We start from the raw sequence: 8,169 nt of genomic DNA on the forward strand, positions 1-8,169 counted from the left end.
TCTCTGTTTATTCTTTTTTCTTTTGTCCTAACCAAGTATGTGGGGAGTTTCTTGCCTTTTGGGAGGTCTGAGGTCTTCTGCCAGCGTTCAGTAGGTGTTCTGCAGGAGTTGTTCCACGTGTAGATGTATTTCTGGTGTATCTGTGGGGAGGAAGGTGATCTCCGTGTCTTACTCTTCCACCATCTACCCGGAAGCCCTCCATGACTCTTTTTAAATTATGGTTTTCTCAGGGTATATGCCCAGTAGTGGGATTGCTGGGTCATATGGTAGTTCTATTTGTAGTTTTTTAAGGAACCTCCATACTGTTCTCCATAGTGGCTGTACCAATTCACATTCCCACCAGCAGTGCAAGAGTGTTCCCTTTTCTCCACACCCTCTTCCAGCATTTATTGTTTCTAGATTTTTTGATGATGGCCATTCTGACTGGTGTGAGATGATATCTCATTGTAGTTTTGATTTGCATTTCTCTAATGATTAATGATGTTGAGCATTCTTTCATGTGTTTGTTGGCAGTCTGTATATCTTCTTTGGAGAAATGTCTCTTTAGGTCTTCTGCCCATTTTTGGATTGGGTTGTTTGTCTTTTTGTTACTGAGCTGCACAAGCTGCTTGTAAATTTTGGAGATTAATCCTTTGTCAGTTGCTTCACTTGCAAATATTTTCTCCCATTCTGAGGGTTGTCTTTTGGTCTTGTTTATGGTTTGTTTTGCTGTGCAAAGCTTTGAAGTTTCATTAGGTCCCATTTGTATATTTTTGTTTTTATTTCCATTTCTCTGGGAGGTGGGTCAAAAAGGATCTTGCTGTGATTTATGTCATAGAGCGTTCTGCCTATGTTTTCCTCTAAGAGTTTGATAGTTTCTGGCCTTACATTTAGGTCTTTAATCCATTTTGATCTTATTTTTGTGTATGGTGTTAGGGAGTGATCTAATCTCATACTTGTACATGTACCTGTCCAGTTTTCCCAGCACCACTTCTTGAAGAGGCTGTCTTTTCTGCACTGTACATTCCTGCCTCCTTTATCAAAGATAAGGTGACCATATTTGCATGGGTTTACCTCTCGGCTTTCTATCCTATTCCATTGATCTATCTTTCTGTTTTTGTGCCAGTACCATACTGTCTTGATTACTGTAGCTTTGTAGTATAGTCTGAAGTCAGGGAGCCTGATTCCTCCAGCTCTGTTTTTCGTTCTCAAGATTGCTTTGGCTATTCGGGGTCTTTTGTGTTTCCATACAAATTGTGAAATTGTTTGTTCTAGTTCTGTGAAAAATGCCAGTGGTAGTTTGATAGGGATTGCATTGAATCTGTAGATTGCTTTGGGTAGTAGAGTCATTTTCACAATGTTGATTCTTCCACTCCAAGAACATGGTATATATCTCCATCTATTTGTATCATCTTTAATTTCTTTCATCAGTGTCTTACACTTTTCTGCATACAGGTCTTTTGTCTCCTTAGGTAGGTTTATTCCTAGATATTTTATTCTTTTTGTTGCAATGGTAAGTGGGAGTGTTTTCTTGATTTCACTTTCAGATTTTTCATCATTAGTGTATAGGAATGCCAGAGATTTCTGTGCATTAATTTTGTATCCTGCTACTTTACCAAATTCATTGATTAGCTCTAGTAGTTTTCTGGTAGCATCTTTAGGATTCTCTATGTATAGTATCATGTCATCTGCAAACAGTGACAGCTTTACTTCTTCTTTTCCGATTTGGATTCCTTTTATTTCCTTTTCTTCTCTGATTGCTGTGGCTAAAACTTCCAAAACTATGTTGAATAAGAGTGGTGAGAGTGGACAACCTTGTCTTGTTCCTGATCTTAGTGGAAATGCTTTCAGTTTTTCACCATTGAGGATGATATTGGCTGTGGGTTTGTCATATATGGCCTTTATTACGTTGAGGAAAGTTCCCTCTATGCCTACTTTCTGGAGGGTTTTTATCATAAATGGGTGTTGAATTTTGTCGGAAGCTTTCTCTGCATGTATTGAGACCCTTTTATTTTTAAATTGATGCATAGTTGACTTACAGTGTTGTATTAATTTCTGCTGCACAGCAAAATGACTCAGTTATATATATAGATACAGATTTTCAGTCATATAGATATCCTTTTTTTACATTCTTTCCCATTATGGTTTATCACAGGATATTAATAGGGTTCCCTTCTACGGTAGGACCTTGTTGTTTATCCAACACTTTTGAATAAATAAGACCAATTCCACCACTCAGCCAGTCCACCTTCCTGTTCTATGGGTAGTTCACACACATGTGGGATGAAAAGAGCAAACAATAGTTATCGCAGCACCCTTTGCAATAACAAAAAACGGCAGGTTGGAAACCAACTCATATCCACTAATAAATCAGGGTTAAATCCATGAAGTTCTTTCCATACAATGCAACGCGATGCACTCATTAAAGTTCAAAAAGCCAGCTCTTAAGTGAATAAGATACGGAATAATCAAAAGCATATCGTGTTAACTTATGTGGAAATAAATGAAGAGCAACAGGTGCAGACCATTTATTCCATGCCTGCCCGGCCTCTATCACGTGTGTCTGGGCAGAGACTCCAAGGCAGGCAGAAGAGTGGGAGGTCCTAGTGGACCCAAGGGAAGGTTTCAGGTGGGCCCTGACTGGAGGCTGCCGGGGTGGGGCGGCTGGAAGCAGGCCAGCCAGGAGCAGGGCGTCCTGTGTCATTGGTTACGGGGACGTATTTGGCCTTCTCTCGCGGGTCCTAAGTTGGAAGCAGGGCCAAAAATTGGGAACGTCTTATTTTTCGTGTCAGCAGAATCTTTTGTAGAGAAGAGCTGCTTTTGTTTGAGTCAGTGATGGCCAGGGTAGAAGCCCGTGGATGCCCAGATTAACGAGCTCTGCATAATGAAAGGGGGACGGGGAGACTCAAAGGTAGAGTGGAGACAGGGAAAACGGAGAGAGCGAGACCCCAGGAGTGGCCACTGAAGAACAACTTTGAGAGAAAACAAAAATAAGGAATGGGGATTTAACTAAGCTGGTTGCTGTGAAGTGTGGGAGGTCACATCCTGTCATCCATTTCCCTGTGAATTCTTAAGGAAAATCGGCACTGCTCAGCCGTGCTTTGTACGTGGGCTTGCTTTGGGGAGGGGCTGCAGCGCAGTCAGGGTTGCTATGGGAACAACCTGGGGGCCACCGTGGGAGATTAGACACACAAAGTGATGCCGCAACTCGTTCTTCTCAGGTAGCGCTATCTTAAAGCAGGCCCTGCCTTTGTGGAATTTTGTGTCCGCTAAGTTACTGTATTTTCCTTAGTCGTACTTTGGTTTTCAGGTAACGTTATCATTTCAGTAAAACAGTGTCTGTGGACAAGAAAAAGTCTATAGGGGTAACTGGGATTTGAACATAAAGGAATTTATAATCAGCTGGAGGCCATGTGCAGGGATCATCTCTTCCAGAAAGTTCTTAAGGCGCCAGGCTTTTAAGATAAGCAGTGGCACAAAATATCCAAAATGATGAATAGCGTGGGAATGTCACCATCCCTCTGAGTTTCTAAGTGAAGGCGCAATCTTGCTTCGTCTTACTGGTACCTTGCGTGAGCCTCTCCTTGAGGATATGAGCTGGGTCTCCTGAGGTCCTCCACACATTTTAGTATGAAAATGAAAATTGCTTGGGATGCTGGGATAAGATTTATCCTCCAATATGAGTTTTCTCCTTCTCTTAGTATTATACCCAAATTTTGGCTGGGGTACATGCCTGCCCAGAAGAAAAACTACACTTAACCTTCCTTGCATCTGGGATGGCCCATGGGATAGAAGCAGGATTGGTGTCCACAACTACCTAGAAATGTCTTTAAAAGGAAGAAACACACCTTTACCTCCCTTCTTTCTTCTGGCTAGCTGGAATGCATATGCGATGGCTGGAGCTACAGCAGTTATCTTAGCCTTGACATGAAATCTGTTTTGCTGAGAATCAAGGCAGAAGGATCTGGGTCCCCGACATGTGGCATCCCATTCCAGTCCATACCACTTACACGGATTAAATAGATTCCTTTGATTATTGACAAATTGCCCTCCATTGATGGGGGAGGTGCTCAGGGGCAAGGAGGTGTACAAAATCAGATGTTTTGATATGAACTTGCATGTAATAGGGGCTCAATATATTATTGTTTTATGTGAATTGGGGGAAAGATGAAAATTCCATAGAATGAACATTTGGGAAAGAGTGAATATCCCTGACTCTTATAGAGATGAAAATAAAATGCAGGGCTGTGGAGGCAGACCAACTGCAGCCAAGACTGAATGCTGTATTTTAGGGGGAAATAAAGCATCGTCTAAAATAGTCACCTCCATCAGCAGGTTGCTGGCAGCGCAGCCCACCACCCACCCGCCCCTCCTGGACGGACAGCTCACAATAGCCCCAAGCACGCCGTCCACTGTTCAGGAGTAACCTCAGTGAGCTGTTCTCGGGCAGACGTGGCTGAAAGGCTCGTTGAACACACCCAGTAAGGACAGGGATCAGAGGCTAATTGCGGGAGTCCAGGGCAGCTCTGCAGGGTGCCACCTGGTCCTCCTCCGCCCTCCCGCTGTGCTCCTCCACCACAAGGAGTCAGGTGGGACCGCCCAGGCACAAACGTGGCACTCATTGTTCCATGGAGCCTGCAGGGATTGCTTTGAGGGTTAGTTTTTTGCAGAACAGGGAAAAGTCAATGCACCACACACGCCCTCTGGAGAAACACTCTGCAGTGTATTCGCTCTGCCAGCCAGCTTTGCGTGGGGACCAATAGTCAGTTCCTGGAACCATCTGAAGACACTGCAAGAGGCCCGTGCAGGGGCTGCATGCTGTCAGAGCACAGTCTGGAGGCACACAGGGCCCTGAAATAGCTGAAGGGGCCTAAAGCCAGCATGTGTCTCCCAGGCAGGCCTCCCAGAGTGGAGCTGGCTCATTAGAGGCAGTTTGCCTGGCTGGGTAAACTGATGTGGATATTGATGTGGGAGGGGCATAAGGAGAGCTCGTGCTCCTGGAGCCCCCTTTGCACCCAGGGAGTGGAGGATGCTCCTGCCTCTCAGGCTCCCGAGGACTCTGTCACAGGCGACCACATCCCTCCTGGGGGCTGAATTTGGTCGTGCATCTCTATGTATAGTATCATGTCATCTGCAAACAGTGACAGCTTTACTTCTTCTTTTCCAATTTGGATTCCTTTTATTTCCTTTTCTTCTCTGAGTGCTGTGGCTAAAACTTCCAAAACTATGTTGAATAAGAGTGGTGAGAGTGGGTAACCTTGTCTTGTTCCTGATCTTAGTGGAAATGCTTTCAGTTTTTCACCATTGAGGACGATGTGGGCTGTGGGTTTGTCATATATGGCCTTTATTATGTTGAGGAAGGTTCCCTCTATGCCTACTTTCTGGAGGGTTTTTTATCATAAATGGGTGTTGAATTTTGTCAAGAGCTTTCTCTGCATCTATTGAGATGACCATATGGTTTTTCTCCTTCAATTTGTTAATATGGTGTATCACATTGATTGATTTGCATATATTGAAGAATCCTTGCATTCCTGGAATAAACCCCACTTGATCATGGTGTATGATCCTTTTAATGTGCTGTTGGATTCTGTTTGCTAGTATTTTGTTGAGGATTTTTGCATCTATGTTCATCAGTGATATTGGCCTGTAGTTTTCTTTCTTTGTGACATCCTTGTCTGGTTTTGGTGTCAAGGTGATGGTGGCCTCGTAGAATGAATTTGGGAGTGTTCCTCCCTCTGCTATATTTTGCAAGAGTTTGAGAAGGATAGGTGTTAGCTCTTCTCTAAATGTCTGATAGAATTCGCCTGTGAAGCCATCTGGTGCTGGGCTTTTGTTTGTTGGAAGATTTTTAATCACAGTTTCAATTTCAGTGCTTCTGATTGGTCTGTTCATATTTTCTATTTCTTCCTGATTCAGTCTTGGCAGGTTGTGCATTTCTAAGAATTTGTCCATTTCTTCCAGGTTGTCCATTTTATTGGCATAGAGTTGCTTGTAGTAATCTCTCATGATCTTTTGTATTTCTGCAGTGTCAGTTGTTACTTCTCCTTTTTCATTTCTAATTCTATTGATTTGAGGCTTCTCCCGTTTTTTCTTGATGAGTCTGGCTAATGGTTTATCTATTTTGTTTATCTTCTCAAAGAACCACCTTTTAGTTTTATTGATCTTTGCTATCGTTTCCTTCATTTCTTTTTCATTTATTTCTGATCTGATTTTTATGATTTCTTTCCTTCTGCTAACTTTGGGGGTTTTTTGTTCTTCTTTCTCTAATTGCTTTAGGTGCAAGGTTAGGTTGTTTATTCGAGATGTTTCCTGTTTCTTAAGGTGGGCTTGTATTGCTATAAACTTCCCTCTTAGAACTGCTTTTGCTGCATCCCATAGGTTTTGGGTCGTCGTGTCTCCATTGTCATTTGTTTCTAGGTATTTTTTGATTTCCTCTTTGATTTCTTCAGTGATCACTTCGTGTTAAGTAGTGTATTGTTTAGCCTCCATGTGTTTGTATTTTTTACAGATCTTTTCCTGTAATTGATATCTAGTCTCATAGCGTTGTGGTCGGAAAAGTTACTTGATACAATTTCAATTTTCTTAAATTTACCAAGGCTTGATTTGTGACCCAAGATATGATCTATCCTGGAGAATGTTCAATGAGCACTTGAGAAAAATGTGTATTCTGTTGTTTTTGGATGGAGTGTCCTATAAATATCAATCAAGTCCATCTTGTTTAATGTATCATTTAAAGCTTGTGTTTCCTTATTTATTTTCATTTTGCATGATCTGTCCATTGGTGAAAGTGGGGTGTTAAAGTCCCCTACTATGAATGTGTTACTGTAGATTTCCCCTTTTATGGCTGTTAGTATTTGCCTTATGTATTGAGGTGCTCCTATGTTGGGTGCATAAATATTTACAATTGTTATATCTTCTTCTTGGATCGATCCCTTGATCATTATGTAGTGTCCTTCTTTGTCTCTTCTAATAGTCTTTAAAGTCTATTTTGTCTGATATGAGAATTGTTACTCCAGCTTTCTTTTGGTTTCCATTTGCATGGAATATCATTTTCCATCCCCTTACTTTCAGTCTGTATGTGTCTCTAGGTCTGAAGTGGGTCTCTTGTAGACAGCAAATATATGGGCCTTGTTTTTGTATCCATTCAGCCAGTCTGTGTCTTTTGGTGGGAGCATTTAGGCCATTTACATTTAAGGCAATTATCGATATGTATGTTCCTATTCCCATTTTCTAAATTGTTTTGGGTTTGTTATTGTAGGTCTTTTACTTCTCTTGTGTTTCTTGCCTAGAGAAGTTCCTTTCGCATTTGTTGTAAAGCTGGTTTGGTGGTGCTGAACTCTCTCAGCTTTTGCTTGTCCGTAAAGGTTTTAATTTCTCCATCAAATCTGAATGAGATCCTTGCTGGGTAGAGTAATCTTGGTTGCAGGTTTTTCTCCTTCATCACTTTCAGTATGTCCTGCCACTCCCTTCTGGCTTGTAGGGTTTCTGCTGAGAGATCAGCTGTTAACCTTATGGGGATTCTCTTGTGTGTTATTTGTTGTTTTTCCCTTGCTGCTTTTAATATGCTTTCTTTGTATTTAATTTTTGACAGTTTGATTAATATGTGTCTTGGCGTATTTCTCCTTGGATTTATCCTGTATGGGACTCTCTGTGCTTCCTGGACTTGATTAACTATTTCCTTTCCCATATTAGGGAAGTTTTCAACTATAATCTCTTCAAATATTTTCTCAGTCCCTTTCTTTTTCTCTTCTTCTTCTGGAACCCCTATGATTCGAATGTTGGTGCATTTAATGTTGTCCCTGAGGTCTCTGAGACTGCCCTCAGTTCTTTTCATTCTTTTTCTTTATTCTGCTCTGCAGTAGTTATTTCCACTGTTTTATCTTCCGGGTCACTTATCCGTTCTTCTGCCTCAGTTATTCTGCTATTGATCCCATCTAGAGTATTTTTCATTTCACTTATTGTGTTTTTCATCGTTGTTTGTTTCATCTTTAGTTCTTCTAGGTCCTTGTTAAATGTTTCTTGCATTTTGTCTATTCTATTTCCAAGATTTTGGATCATGTTTACTATCATTATTCTGAATTCTTTTTCAGGTAGACTGCCTATTTCCTCTTCATTTGTTAGGTCTGGTGGGTTTTTATCTCACTCCTTCATCTGCTGTGTGTTTTCTGTCTTCTCCTTTTGCTTATCTTA

Source organism: Delphinapterus leucas, chromosome 18 (genome assembly GCF_059928025.1).
Source record: "Delphinapterus leucas isolate spDelLeu-1000000601 "Yukka" chromosome 18, BTC_Dleu_Yukka2, whole genome shotgun sequence".
Classification (NCBI taxonomy): domain Eukaryota; kingdom Metazoa; phylum Chordata; class Mammalia; order Artiodactyla; family Monodontidae; genus Delphinapterus; species Delphinapterus leucas.